Here is a 13908-nt window from a genome sequence, read left to right on the forward strand (position 1 = left end):
GAACCCCTACTGATCATCCTTCTGACGGCCACACCTTTCCTGGGCCACTTGTCCCTGCGTCCTCACCCATGGACCTGACGGAGATGCTCACCAAGTATAACCAAGGCTTGGCCTGTGGTGTGACCCGACTGAGGAAGCAAGGCTGGGACTCAAAGATGTCAGAGGAAAAGGGAAACCACGGGAGAGACACAGACTCTTCTCAACAGCAAGCAGATGATCTAGTCATTCATTCGGCACCTATTTACTGTGCACCTACTGTATACACCAGGTGCCTTTCGAGATGCTGGGGCACAGCAGTCAACAAGACAGACAAGATCCCCGCTCTCTAGGACAATACGATCCGGGAGATAGGTAATAAGCCAGACAAATACAGGGCTGTTCTGCGAGTCTGGAATTTTGTTTTGTTCACGTACGTCGTCCCCTGCATTAGAGCAATGCCTCGTGCATCGAAGGCCGCTGCCGAATGAAGGAAGAAGGTATTTCAGATAGAGATAATATCATGGAGGAAAACAGGACAAGGAGGGAGGCTAGGGGTCTGGGGTGAAGGAGGGTAAGAGGAGCCAGGCTCATAGGTGCAGCTCCCGGGCAGGTGCTGACCTTGGAAACTGGGTGATGAGCTGCCTCTCCAGTATGGCTACCGTGGGCCCTGTTAGGTGGATCAAGGATCGGTCTAGGGTGCCGCTCATCTATTTCCTCGCAAGGGATACCCTGGTCAATTAGCCACCACCTAAGATTCCTGTGGGAATCAAACATTCTGATGATCACCTTATCCTTGCTGCCCAGATGCTCACCTGGCTTGTAGGTAAGTGCTGTCACTTGGCCTCTACTGTTCTGGGATTCCATCATGTCCATCCCAGTCACCACAGGCCCCGTCTCTGGCCTTCAGAGAATAGCCACCAGAGAACTTTTTTTTTAAGTGTTTATATTTGAGACAGAGAGAGAGTGTGGGAGGCACAGAGAGGAGGCGATAGAACCTGAAGCCGGCTCCAGGCTCTGAGCTCCGAGCTGTCGGCACAGGGCCCGATGTAGAACTTGAACTCACGAGCAGTGAGACCGTGACCTGAGCCGAAGTCGGACGCTTAACCCACTGAGCCTCCCAGGTGCCCCGATAAGTGTGCCATCACCTGGAAAGTTACCTGACTCTGTTTAATATGCAGTCTATGGGGAGCAAAGAATATTTTTTGCCATCAAGTTCCCAGCATCCGATGATAATACAAAGCGGAGGTTCTCAGCTGGGGGAAGTTTTGCCCCACAGGGAACATAGGGGAACATGTGTCTGGAGACAGTGGTTTGTCACAGCTTGGGGGTGGGCAAGCTAGAGGCATCTGGTGGGTAGAGGCCAGGGATGTTGTTGAACATCCTACAGTGCTCAGGACAGCCTTTCACAACACAAATTATTCAGCCCCAGTTGTCAACAGTGCTGAGGTTGGGAAGCTCAGTATAAAGGGATTTAATGGAGACAATTTATTCAATGTTGAAGCTCCAAATGACACACACAACTGGCTTTCGCTGGGCTCTGATGATGAATTTATTCTAGATTCAGTTTGCATTAACATCCACTGGGTTCCTACTGGATGACCCATCCTGCACAATCTTCCTACATCATGAGCTTCTTTGTATAAAAAAGAACCCTAGGGGCAGCTGGGTGGCTCCGTCGGTTGAACGTCCGACTTCGGCTCAGGTCATGATCTCACAGTTTGTGGGTTCGAGCCCCGCGTCGGGCTCCGTGCTGACAGCTCACAGCCTGGAACCTGCTTTGGATTCTGTGTCTCTGTCTCTCTCTGCCTTTTCCCCACTCCCACTCTATGGCTCTCTCTCTCAAAAATAAAGAAACATGAAAAAAAAAATAAAAAATAAATAAAAAAGAACCTGAATTGAGAGAGGGTCTTGCCCAATTTCAGGGTGTCAGCGAGTGGGGGAGCAAGGATTTGAACTCAGAATCTTTGCTTCTGAGACGTGACTCAGTAGGGAATGGCTGTCATGGTGGTACCCTGGGTCCTTCCTCACAGGGCAGTGCTCCCCATTCACAAAGCCTCCTCTGGGCTCGAGGTCTGGGTCTAGGATGTCGTTCAGGATGTTAACATCCTTCTGAGAATTCGTGCTGAATTCTTTTCTTTCAAAATTGGCTGTTAGAGATTGAATGGGGGACAGCCGGCAATTATTCCCTTCCTTCTTTGGCCTCTGTTCCCTGGTCTGATTGAGAGGGACGAAAGAAAGCCATTCTATAGGCGTGGAGTGCCAGCACATTGCTGGGAATGGTTCTTCGATTAGCCACATGACACGGGATGAATGCTGAATGGGCCTTTTCGAGGCGTTTCTCACGTGAGGCCCTGTCTGCTCCTTGCATTTCGAGAGTGTGGTGACCGAGGGGCTCCTCCTGGCCACGGCCAAAGCTCTGGGAGGCCCCAGCTTGGCCAGACTCTGGGGCCCCAGACCATCACAAATTCCTGTGCGTACGTGTTTCTCCTTTAGCGAACCGAGTGTGGCCCAGCGCTGCTCTGCGCTGGCTCCTTGGAACTTGCAACTACTTTGGGACAGGAAACTTTTCATATCCTTTGGCATTTACGAGCCCTGGGAAGCCGGGCAGATGTTTTTCCGAGCTGCAGTCCTGCCCCTCGGAGCAGGCAGGCAATCAATGTCTAACCTGTTGCCAGGCAGCTCAGGCATCATGAAAGCGACTTAATCTCCAACGATTAAACATTAAGTGCTTTCTAACATTTAAACGTTAGGCTCGTTTTATGATTGTGAAAGCAGCAGTAAAGCAAGGGGGAGAGAAGTTTACTGCTTCTTAACTTGAGCAGCAAATTGAATTTCTATCGATGAGGAGAAATGCTTCTCCCTCCGGATGGAGAAGATGGGCAGAGGTTTGTGGGTTTCGAAAAAAGATACAGTAATAACGTTTATAGAGATGAAACTGTCAACACTACCCCTAATACTGCAGATTAATTTTGACAGTCGTGTTTATAATGCAGGGGAGAGAGGGATCGCCTGAGTCCCTGGGGAGTGTCTAGAGCCGAAACTAGGAAAATACAAGTATTTGCTGTGGTTGCTCTGCTGTATTTAATCTGGAGGTATTTCTTTCTCACGGTACAAACTTTCATCCATATGTGTGAACACATTAGCATAGGTAACTCTGTACTCCGGGCATATTTTTATATCTGTTTCAACGGACGCACAGACTCGTCTGGAATTGCACGTGTCACGCGAACAGCTAGCATCTGGAGTTTCTTGGCGTGCCAGGCACTGTTAGGTTGAGGACTTTGTATGTGGCGACCCAACCAGGACTGACGTGACCCTCGGAGACAGGCCATCTGGGGCTCCGGTTCCCGATAAAGGAAGTGGGAGCCGGAGGTGGAGGTGGAAATGTGGCCCAGGCGGGACTTGAACCCTGGCGGCCCGGCTCCTGGGTCTGCTCTCGGAGTGCCTTCGCCTGGGCCAGGCTCGGTGCGCATCCTTCTTTCTACATGTGAGGCGACCCCGTGCTCCTCCAGATTTGGGGGCGCCGGCTGAGGGGCCTTGAAAGCAGACGTGGTAGAGATTAGGGGAGACGGTAGGGACCCAGGTAATCTTCACTCTGAGCAGAGCAGTCAGCAGCCAGGAATCACTCGCTTGAGATGCCCTCCTTTGCTGCTTGCTTGGGGCCAAGTTCGCCAGTCAACCTTGGGGCTGGCGCTCAAAGGTTGTCTTCACAGCAGGGAGTTTAGCGCTATAGCCAAAGGCCTGCCTCGAAGGATCTCAATTCTTGATCTCCAAGGAAGGATATACATCTCACATATTAATTTATTTGGTTCTGTTAAACAATGTCCGACCTACCAAAGCAGCAATTTCAGAGAGGGCAGCCGTATCTATGTTTATGTTATATTTATAACTAATGACGAAACAACCCTTGATCAGATTTGGCGATTTTCGGGGGAGGATTTTTCCTTTGTACCAACCAGACATTTTCCTTCCCTTATAGATGCGTGTTGCTAATCCCGTTTTCCCGTTTCAGGTACCGTAATGGCAATTCCTTTTCATCTGATGGACGCTGTCCCCCAGCTGCCTTCCAGTATGCATTATCTATGAACATTTGTTGTCCTTTTCTTTTTTAACCCTGCTGGGTCATTTGGTCATTTACAGAGTTTGTAAGTTTGAAGTTTTTCGCATTACAAAGAAGCAGCAAGGTTGAAAACTTTTTTTTTTTAAGTTACATGACATAGAGACGTATTTAAAAAAATTTTTTAATGTTTATTTATCTTTGAGAGAGAGCATGAGCAGGGGCGGGTCAGAGAGAGAGAGAGGGACAGAGGATCCGAAGTGGGCTTTGTGCTGATGCAGAGAGCCTGATGTGGGGCTCGAACCCACAACTCGTGAGATCATGACCTGAGCTGAAGTCAGACACTTAACTGAGCCACCCAGGCACCCTGTAGAGAAGTATTTTTAAAGCCCTTCAATTCTCTTATCAACATTTAAGAAAGAAATTTTTTAATGTGTATTTATATGTGAGAGAGAGAGAGAGAGTGAGAGAGAGAGTGCAAGCTGGGGAGGGACAGAGCGAGAGGGAGACAGAATCTGAAGCAGGCTCCAGGCTCTGAGCTGTCAGCACAGATGTGGGGCTCGAACTCACGAGCCGTGAGATCATGACCTGAGCTGAAGTCCGGCACTTAACCGACTGAGCCACCCACTGCCCCTATCGTCAATATTTTGGTTTGCTGTGTCTTTTTCACTTCTTTCAATCAATCTTATTTCAAAGCTTTCCGGCTTGCACAGAATCACTTGCTTTGTCGACACGTCATGTTTTTTGCTCACTTTTGCTGTGTACACATATACAATGTGTCCCACAAGGGAGACTCTTCGAATCTCAATGGTTAACTGTCTCTTCTGCTTCAAGGAAGGCTTGAGAAGTGGGGGTTCATGAAGATTACGGCCTGGCAAGGACCAGTCTCCAGCACAGAGTAGCTCCAGGGAGAACCTTGGCTAAGAGTAGATGTTGGCAGCGATGGCCAGCCTTCTACTTTCTTATGAGTGTTGCTATTTGCCTCAATGCATGATTCATCGTTTTAGTAAAGTTTCTAACATCAGTACTCAGCTATTTTCAATTATGAGTCTGAGATCCTGTTTCAGGATGAGCACAATTGTCTTTTGATGAGTCGCCTCCTGGATTCTGCTAAACCTTGTCTCTGCTCCTCTCCAGTATGTGAATAAGGAAGGTTGTGAATGTGTCTAAACAATCGTAAGGGAAATGCTGCTCGTTATTTTACTGAAAATTGGTGAGATGCAAGTTATGTACATTTTCGTTTATCCTTAGGTTTCATGAATACGTGAACAATGAGCATGAGACCCAGAGTAGGTTCCAGAAGAGAGAGAGAGAGTGAGAGCCAGACCTGGGAGTGAAATGGATGTGTTAACCAGGTTCTGTAGGTAACAGAGTAAGAGAAGAGCCTGGCCGTGGTGCTGATTGGCTCTGGGACACCATGAAAGGCACTTCATTTTTCTTAGCCTCATTTTTTTTTTTTTTGCATTAAAAAAAGTCTGAGTTAAACGAAGATAACTCAGGGCGCCTAGGTGGCTCAGTCTGTTAAGTGTCTGACCTTGGCCCAGGTCATGATCTCGCGGTTCGTTGAATTCGATCCCCACATTGGGCTCTGTGCTGACAGCTCGGAGCCTGGAGCCTGCTTCAGATTCTGTGTCTCCCTCTCTCTCTGTCCCTTCCCACTTGTGCTCTGTCTCTCTTTCTCTAAAAAATACAAATAAACACTAAAAAAAAACCCCAGAGATAACTAAAATTTTCCTTGCTTTCTATCTTTGATAACAGAGATCCTATGAGCTCTTTCATAATATATCAGAATTTTCTTTGGAAAGTTCTTAAAGAAGGACCTAGAAAAACTTTTCAGAGAAGGGTAACAAATGTAATTAAAGAGTTGATTTGGTAAGACTGTGAAGAAAAGGTTTAAGGAACAAGAATTATTTTGCCTTGGCAGAGAAAAGACAAGAGGTTGATAGTGATTTTAAGATTTAAGTAATTTTAAGATGTAAAAAAGATGTATATGGTGAGAAGCCTATGTGTTCTTTAAAGTTAATGCGTTGTGATTTGGGGGAAAAATGCAATATGCTCATTAGAAAGAAGTATAAATTGCCAAGGAATTCACACCCACAAAAGCAAAAACAAAACAAAACAAAAACCCTCAAAATCATCTTGCAATCGTTCATTGGATTTTCTTCTGGTATCTATTGTTCTCTAGTTTAAAAAAGTTTAACCAGTGTTGTGTGTTATACAAGTCACTTATCTTGTTATTTTAAATTTACATTAAAATAAGCATTTCTTTTTTTTTTTTTTTAATTTTTTTTTTCAACGTTTATTTATTTTTGGGACAGAGAGAGACAGAGCATGAATGGGGGAGGGGCAGAGAGAGAGGGAGACACAGAATCGGAAACAGGCTCCAGGCTCTGAGCCATCAGCCCAGAGCCCGACGCGGGGCTCGAACTCACGGACCGCGAGATCGTGACCTGGCTGAAGTTGGACGCCCAACCGACTGCGCCACCCAGGCGCCCCTAAAATAAGCATTTCTAAATGTTATCATTTTTGTCAACATTTTTATAGCTTCATATTACTGTTTTGTGAGATTATTCCATAGTTTATACAGCTATGTAATCTCTTGCTTCTAGTCATAACGCCGTAGAAAACATCTTGCATAACACTTTGCTCTCTATTGTCACTATTTCCCCGTAACAAAATACTATTTCTGAGCTTCCTGCACCCCTGGAAATGCACATGTTGGTGTTTGTCGATAATATTGTCCAATTGCCTTTCAGAATTCTGTCTAGCTGCGTTCCCAGCGGCACTATGTGTCCTGTCTCGTCCGTGTGCTCTGCAGCAGTTATAATTATATAATTTGATATTAGATTTTAATTATATAATTATGCTATAATTAGAGGCTAATTTGATACAGAAAACTATTACTTGCTTCAATTCTTTCTCTGTCTCTTTGTCTCCGTCTCTCTCTCTCTCACACACACACACACACGCACGCGCGCGCGCGAATACTTTTCCATATGCTTGTTAATAAGGTTTGTTTCTTCTTTTTGTAAATGTCTCTTCATGACCTCGGTCCATTTTTTGTTGAAGTCTTAGTGATTTTGACCAATTACCAGATGAACTTAGATTTTTCCAAGGACATGAAAGCATAGCATGATTAAAAAAGAGAATCCACAGGCATTGGAATGTGTTGGAAAGACTAATACCTCTGAGCGAATGCAGTCTCAGGAAAAATGCCACAGATTGAGTGAGTCGGTCCGCTTTTCCACATCTGTGTTCAACTCTGCTAAATAGGCATCAAATGAGATTATCTTTATGACCATGAAAATATGCTCTTGGAGAAGAAAGAGGAAAGAGACCTCAGAGCTGGTGTCCTGTTTTTTAGAGGCACCAGAGCAATGACTCTTACTTTGGTGTCGGACTGGCACTTCCAGATCCCTTGCAGCAAGTTTTGTGCAAAAGAATTTTCCAGAAAAAATTCAGTAGTTTGATACTTATACTTGTGTCTTGCCTACCTCTGTCATCCATCTGTCTATCTATCTATCTATCTATCTATCATCTAGCTATCCATCTAGCTATACATCTATTATCTGTCTACTATCTATCTATCTATCTATCTATCATCTATCCATCTAGATAGCTAGCTATACATATATCTATCATCTATCATCATCATCTATCATCATCTATGATCATCTATCTAATCTTCTGTGTTTACTCAAGAACTCTTTCAGCAGACCTAGTACACTTAACAGTCACTTCCCTCCACAGACAAAACTGTAGGTGGTCTACGTAATACCCTTGTACCTTCATACCCATTGAAGGTAAGCCCCCCTATCTCTGTTTCCTCCTCTGAGCCCCCTTTTTCCTGCTGGTGTGCTGCCTCTGGTTTTGACTTACACTTCAACTACACCTCTCCGTCCTGATCTCTGAAGAGCATCTTGCCCTTCCAATGGTTAGTTGGACCATTCTGGAAGGGCAGGTACAGTTCCCTGCCACTCCTGGGCCCACAGCTTGACGCCTCAGCTGAGATCTGGCAGAACCAGGTTTCTGTCTTTTCAGCAGAGCACAGAGGCGGGAATTAGTGGTGGACGTTTTTCTCCCTTGCAACTGAAAACAGAAAGAGAAATATACCTGGATTCTAACTTCAACTATCAGTAAAATTAATTCTTCATCAAAAGGAGACTTTAGGGGCACCTGGGTGGCTCAGTCGGTTAAGCTCTTGGTTTCAGCTCAGGTCATGATCTGATGATTCGTGAGATTGAGCCCAGTGTCAGGCTCTGTGCTGACAGTGCAGAGCCTGCTTGGGATTCTCCCTGCCTCCCTCTCTCTCTCTGCCGCTCACTTGTTCTCTCTCTCAAAATAAATAAATGGATGTTAAAAACAAGAAGAGGTTTTTATTTTGAATCACGTTAATGATTTTGGAGGATGAGAACTTCCTTGTCTGGGGTTGTAAACAGAGGATAGAGTCTTGATACCCTGGAATATTCTCAGAGGGACAGCCAGGTGGTATCTCCGGGTCCCTTCCCCATTCCACGATTCTTAGCTCTCTGATACTCACTTGCCATGGCATGATGAAGGTGTATTTTTTGTTTTCAGGAAAAATTGTTAGACCTCTGGATTAATAAAACAAGTGCTGGTGAGGTTAAAATTGTAATGCTTTTGATTATTCAAAAGTTTCTATCTCACATCTTTTGCAGAAATTTTAGCCTCTGGCTAAACAATCAGTACTTTGCAGCAATTTTTTCCCCTTAGCAGTAGATAGCCTTATATTTTCTGGCTTACCTTCCAACATAAATCCATTTATTTCAAGGTCTTAACCCAGCTGAGGCTCTTTATCAATTGCTAATTATCACTCACACTATGCAGAAACACATTTCCTCTATATTCATGACATAGCACTTCTGTAATCTCAGCCTCACAGTGAATGTTCCAACAGAGAAAGACCTGTATCCCAGGCAGACATAATAAAACTATTCTCCACTAACCTGAGGTAAAATAAAAGGCTATGCCTTTTTGGGGGTCTTGTTGTTATTACGAGTGATGTTTCAAGGCTGAAGCATCATTTCTCTGATTTACAGCAGATTTGGAATATGACCGTACGATAAAACATAATCTATAGCATTTAATTAAGAATGGACAGCTGTTTATAGTGGTCTGGGATCCAACTGTATCATTCAGAATGAGTTACCCCCACTTATGTCTATATGACTCTCCAAGTTAGGAAATCACATGTGTTTTAGCTTCAAGCCCATAAGAATGAGGATGTGAATCAAATTAAATGAAAAGCAATTGATTAATCAAATGCAAAGTAATCAATCTTAAAGATAGATTCTGTTTGGAGACTATCTTGTTATCCATGAACGACCTTAGTAATACTTATAGCTGTTGTTAGTAAGAGCTTATATCACATCAGTGCATTGAGTTGGTGCTTTCGGAGCATTTAACATTATACTGACAATGTGTAATTCCTAGGCCTCCAGTTGTAGTCGTTAAGATGGGGCCTAAAGACCCGGCAGAGGGACGGGGCCAGGACAAGTGGATGGGCTGGGATGCCATGTAGCAGGTGGGAGTGAGAGCAGGCCCTGGAGTTGGGTAAGAGAGGAGGTGACAGCAGAAGGGAAGTCTGATGGCTGGGCCATCAGGTGGGTGCAGTGTCTGACACCAAGAAGACTGGGGGACAGATGGAGGGGGACAGGATGATGAACTCAAAGTGCTATGTGCTCTATGTCCAATGTGTGTGGGTGTGTAATGGAGATAGCCTGTGAGCAGTTGGATGTGTGTGTTGGGGGCTCAGGAGTTAGGTCACGGGTAAAGCTATAGAATTTAGATTTGCTAATATGTAGGTGGAGATTAAAGGCAGGAGAGTGGATTCAATTGCCCAGGGAGAGACACAAGCATGGACGATCAGAGAGAACACTGGTGTTTAAGAGACAGTGAGAAGAGAGACTTCAAACGAGCCTGAATATCAGGTGCAGGAAAGTCAAGGGGTGTGTTCCATGGATATGAAAAAAAGAGTGTTTCCAAAAGCAGGGAAAAGCCTAGAGAACAAGGTGGGTTAAGGCTAACACGTGTCCCTTAATAAAACACAATTTTAAGTATGTTTTAAGGCGAAAAGTGGTTTAAAAGAGATGCTAACTTATCTTTAATATGTATTAAATGAAAATTCTGCTAACTAGTAAAGTTAACTTTGCCAGGATAAGTAAGAGATATTCTTATATCTTGTGCACACATTTATAAAAACAGTGGAAGGATGAACAAGAAATCAATGAAATAGTTACCTACTAATACATTTCAGTGTGTTCCTTTTGCATTGTTTTAGCTTCTGACTCATATAGGTATTAGTAATTTTAAAGCAAATTGAAACAGATGCAATTGTATGTCAAATTGGTGACATGACAGAGAAAGGATTATTTCAAGTGACTTTAATATGCGTACTAGATCATTTTTTTTTAACATTTTTTATTTATTTTTGAGAGAGAGAGAAAGAGAGAGAGACAAGGCACAAGCAGGGGAGGGGCAGAGAGAGAGGGAGACACAGAATCCGAAGCAGGCTCCAGGCTGTGAGCTGTCAGCACAGAGCCCGACTTGGGGCTTGAACCCATGAACCATGAGCTCATGACTTGAGCTGAAGTCAAATGCTCAACCAACTGAGGGGTGTAAGGCACATATTAAAGATGAACGGGGGAGGGGCAGAGAGAGAGGGAGACACAGAATCAGAAACAGGCTCCAGGCTCTGAGCCATCAGCCCAGAGCCTGACGCGGGGCTCGAACTCACGGACCGCGAGATCGTGACCTGGCTGAAGTCGGACGCTTAACCGACTGCGCCACCCAGGCGCCCCAAGCGAGTGTTATTTTAGTTTCAGGTATGCAACATAGTGATTCGATAATTACATACCTTATGCAGTGTTCATCATGATAAGTGTGGTCACCATCTGTCACTATACAACACTATTGCAATATTATTGACTATATTCCCTGTGCTGTATTTTCCGTGTTCATTAAAAAACATTTTTTTAAATTTATCTATTTATTTTGAGACAAAGACAACATGAGCAGGGGAGGGGCAGAGAGAGGGGGAGAGAGAGAAACCCAAGCAGGCTCTGTGCTGCCAGCACAGAACCCTATGCGGGGCTGAAAACCCATGAAACCATGAGATCATGACCTGAGCTGAAACCAAGAGTCCAACACTTAACTGACTGAGCCACCCAGGCATCCCCCATGTTCATTTTCTATTTCTGACCCTTGAGATGGCCTAGAAACAATATCACCTCAGCAGCAGTGAGCACCCCTCCTAACCAGCTCTTGGCCTTTAACACCACTCACCTCTATGAGTAATCGTGGCTCCTTAGAGAAATGGCTTATTTCAGGCCAGGAAAGGTATGAGCCGGGGCTGGAACTGCTCATGATTACAGAAAGCGAGGAAGGGTTCTCAGATTAGTGGACAAAAAGGGCATAGAATTCAGCTCAGAAGTGCTCCCATTGGCCAAAGTCATAACAGCTTGACCGCGAAAATGATTTTAGCTGATTTCTACAGAATGCCATTAATCTCCAAAAACACTTTTATGGGAGTGGGTGGGAAAAGTCTTGCTTCTGTATAAAAAGTACAGCTACATGCATAGGACACAGGTCCTCAGCACCCCTGGAGTTTTCAGATTTCATGAGGAGGGGAGATTAGGGAGAAAAATGTCAAAAATGTCTAAAATGGCTCCCTATCATCAACAGGGATGCTGATAAAAATAAGAAAACACATTAGGAGGCAGTGTGACTTCTCCTGAGAAGCTGCCTCTTCTCAGAAAGTTTACACTCCCACCAACAGAGGGAGTCTCCCTTCCTTTCTATAGGTCCTCTAATCTAGAAAGATGGAAAATCTGTCTTGTTCACTTTTTCTCTTTTCTTTTGTTAGTGATGTTTTATAGTTTTGTTGTGTTTTTTTTTAAACACACATCCTGTACTGTTCCCCTTCTGTGTTTCCAAGTTTGGATTTTTGAGGGGTGGAGAGGGTGCTTTCATTTTGAGAGATGAGTCTGGTTTGGGCTTACTCATCACTGTGTGATTACGTAAATAGTGTTTCCCTGCCCTGCCATTTTCATTTTGCATGGAATCTTGAGTCTCTTGCCATCCTACTCAGCCATCTCCTGTTTATTATCAGGCTCTGGTTTTCTCATCTCAGATCAGTTTTGCCTTCTGGATATTCTGCAGGTGTTTCCAAATAGCCAGACCTTCTTTAATCCTACTGAAGATGCCAAAATAATAATAATAATAATAATAATAATAATAATAATAATAATTGCAAGCTGTGTCTGTCTAATGCAGAAGATTCATCAAAGATCTGTTCATCTATTGATGTTTCTAGATTTGAAGTAGTGTTTTCATTAATACTTACCATCAAACAAAGAAGCACCTGTTCCAACACAGTGTTTACGAGGAGAGAAGGCAAGGCGGGTGGGTGTGCCTGAGACTTCTCTGCCCTCTTGTGAGATGAATGGATTCCTCCTCTAATCCACAGATGCACAGGGGTCCTGCTAGGATTCCCAGGTTCTAAGTCTTTCACCTAATGTGCATCTGTTCTCCCATGAGACACCCTCCCTTGTTGTTTTCTTATAGTCAGACCCAATGAAGTACATGAAAAGCTACCATTCTCGGCTAGTGCTGCTGTCATGACTCCCTGTCTCCACCAATAAAGCTTACTCCTGAGACATCATCAACCAGAAACCACCAAGATTCCGCTGCCTTCCTTCCTGCCAAGTTATTGCCTGGATTTGTATTTCTGTGTAAATATAAGTTGACAGTGGCAGAAGGTGTAATGGTGGTGGTAAGTAAAGCAACATCTCCCAGTGCATCCAGAGTGGGCAGTTGGTCTGTTTCTCAGTGTAAGATCTTAGTGCTTTGAGTTTTTGTGCTTTGTGCATGTTTGAGAGAGAAGGTGGAAGAGGCTAGACACTGTTTCAAACTGAAAATGATTATGTAATCTTGGTAACCAACCTCTGCAATGATTGTACATTACTTTATTAAATTGATGTACCATAGTTGACTTAACGACTTTCCTATTGTCGATCATTTAATGTGTTTCCAAATACTTGCTATTACGATTGACCTTGAACAACACAGGTTTGAACTGAAGGGAATCACTTATACGTTGTTGTTGTTGTTGTTATTTAATAAGTACGGCACAGTATTGTAAATGTATTTTCTCTGATTTTCTGTTTCCTTTTATTGTTCGAGGGCGAACTGTATTATCCATAATTCTACAACAAACATCTTTGTGCGTAAAACTTTTTCTAGGCTGTAAACACAGGTTCTACATATGGCAGCAATGTCTTGTCCAACAGTTTCTGGTTCTCCTTTTTCCATAGAAATTTAGATCCCATGTCTGTCTAGAATAGAGATGGTATCCACCAATCTTGCGTTCTAGTGACTTCGTTTCCAAGTGATTAAGTTCTGGCCAATGGAATGTGAGTGGAAGGGTAGTGCGCAAACTCAATGAAGTTTCTGTAAAGGGAGGGGTTATCTGCTTTTTCTCTTCCATTCCTCCAGTTTCTGTCTGGGATGTGATGGTTGGAGCTCGAGTTCTACCTTACACCATGAGGTTTAGTAATGGCAAAGTGGTGAGGTGCAACAAGCGGGTTCCCTCTGGTTCCATCGCGCTCACTTGTATGACAGTGCTGGGCTGCTTACATGAGAACCAATAACTTTCTATCTCGTGTAAGTATTCTGGTTTGGGGGTTTTGCAGCTGTATGCAATCGTGTAGTACCCTTGGGCTAACACGAATGTCCTAGATTTTAACAAACAATCAGTAAGTGGCAAAAGACTGAAAGTAGAGATCCTGGAAGGTAAGGTAGGAATGCACCCAATATACACTTGCCCACTTCAGAGTTTTCCTTTCTGTGAT

General features: G+C 44.1%; 1 long non-coding RNA gene across 2 annotated transcripts in view; it reads left to right on the plus strand.

The window, feature by feature from the left end:
* LOC123578878 overlaps positions 1–13417 on the plus strand; it is an 89153-nt gene extending 75736 nt beyond the window's left edge. For both annotated transcript variants that reach the window (XR_006702547.1, XR_006702548.1), the window contains exon 2: positions 12623–13417. This is a non-coding gene — a long non-coding RNA (uncharacterized LOC123578878). The remainder of the gene's footprint in view (positions 1–12622) is intronic.
* The last annotated feature ends 491 nt before the right edge of the window (positions 13418–13908 follow it).

This window comes from Leopardus geoffroyi, chromosome A1 (assembly GCF_018350155.1).
Source record: "Leopardus geoffroyi isolate Oge1 chromosome A1, O.geoffroyi_Oge1_pat1.0, whole genome shotgun sequence".
Classification (NCBI taxonomy): Eukaryota; Metazoa; Chordata; class Mammalia; order Carnivora; family Felidae; genus Leopardus; species Leopardus geoffroyi.